The following is a 2112-nucleotide window of genomic DNA, read 5'->3' as shown; positions in this document are numbered from 1 at the left end:
CTTTCATTTATGTAGCTACTTACATTTGATAACTCCCAATTGTTGTGCACATTTCTAAGCTTGGTTAGAACTTCTTACTCATTAGCTGGATACGTGGTGGAATTAAAGACTAGTGTTACCATTGAAAGCTCGCTCTCTGTTTTGTTGCTAAAAAATTGTAGGAAATTAATCTCAATCTCTTTTTCTCTCTGTTTCCATGTGTTTTATGAAATGCCTAAGAGAAAGCTTAATAAAAGAGGACAGTCGTGTTTATGTAGAACAACAGGAAGATTATCTGCTGAAGAAGCCAAAATATCATGTTGGTAAACCTTATTTCCTATGAAGAATCTCTTAATGGAATATTCCAGACCCAATATTCCTTCTGTTTTTGTTGAACGCAGTGGATATATCCAAATTCTTCAATGATACTATGAGAATCTTGTAATAGGATATTCATAGCTAATATTCCTTATGGTGGGATTAAATGGGATAATTTTTGTGGGATTAAAGTTGTAGAGTGATGAGGTATAAATATCAAGTTGGTGCACCTCATCTGCCTTATATATTTTCTACCATATTGTAGTAAAGAACAGAAATTACTTCCCCAAAGGAGCAGGCACCCATGCCACACAAGCTTCTCTGACCTAGAATAATTTACTTTGGATTTGAACCAGAGGGTTTGATCTGGCTATAACCCATCTCCACATGCCAGGGTGAATCACAGTAGAAACTTTGGTTTGGATGGAGTTCGCTGCATCATAAACATGGCAATCTGTTAGAAATCAACACTAACTCTGTTGTCTCTAGAAACTTCTAGAAACTCCTAGAACATCTCACACATTCTCTAGAACCTTCTCTTGCATTCCGGGTTTCTCTATGAGATGTCTCTCTTTAGTTCTCTAGAGACTTCTATGTAGAAGTGAAACTCAACCACATGTTTATAGAATAGTCTAGAAGGTTGGAGAATGGCATTCATCTAATGCCAATAAAAAGGAAGATGCTAGAAGCTTCAAGTTGGTTTCCTAACCAACATACACCTAGTATAAATAGATATGGTGGTATGTGAAGTAGAGTATGAGAGACTATTGAGACTAGTGTGTGAGACTAGTGAGACTAGTGTGAGATTAGTGAGATGTGTGAGAGACTTGTGAAGAGTGTGAAGTGAAGAAATAAGTAAGAGCTATTGTGTAGTGCTTAAGTAAGAGCTATTGGTGTGTGTGTCTTGTAAAAGCATTAGTGCTTGTAAAGTGTTGCAATTCAAAGAGTAAAGTTTTAATAAAAGCTCTTTGTTCAGTCATTTGTTCAATAATCTAGTGTCAGAGCTTCCGCTAACTCAACATAATCCTCATGCCATAGAAAAATAGAGATACCCTACCAACCTACCTAATGTTCAAATATGGCATTGCTGGATTTCTCTAACATGGAATGCTGTTCCATCCCATGAGCCTTCTTGAGGTTGCTTTTCTGTTTTCTAGATAAATTTATTTTATTATAAAACAAAATAGATATGCCATTAGTACAGAAACTCATTAAATCGACCCAACAAGGCAACAATAGATAAAGCTGCAAAACACCTTTCACCAAACATACTCTGTAGCGCTATTAAGAATAACGAAAGAATCTCTTAACCGATTACATAACACTGTTTTAAATAGATGTTTTGCACATTTTTGTAAGAACCATCCTAACTCTAACATCATCTTTGATTAAGGACTGATTCCTTCTTTTGTCATTCTGCCATTATCTACATGAGCATTTCTTTGTATTAATAAGTGGTATATTGAAGTAGTGTTAAGTTCTTGGTTTATCAAGAACAATTAAGAAGGAAAGGTGGTTACTTCGAGGGTAACTGTCCTCCAGACTTGGGAGAAAGTTGGAGAAGGAATGAGATTAGAGAGTTGGAAGATAAGAAAAGAGAGCAATTGGATAGTTTCTGCTTAATTTCCTTGAAATGTACTTCCAGACCTATATACACGAGTCATTCAATGTTCCCTCCAAAACTAACAAACTAACTAACTTCCTAACTAACATGCCAGCTCATCAATTAACAACCTAACATACAATGCAATACACAGCTACCTAAAGTGCAATCCATTCATCAATGCTCATATCAGTGACTAAATGACCCTATAC

The sequence above is a fragment of the Quercus robur genome, chromosome 7 (genome assembly GCF_932294415.1).
Source record: "Quercus robur chromosome 7, dhQueRobu3.1, whole genome shotgun sequence".
NCBI lineage: Eukaryota > Viridiplantae > Streptophyta > Magnoliopsida > Fagales > Fagaceae > Quercus > Quercus robur.
Note: the sequence above shows the minus strand (reverse complement) of the source record.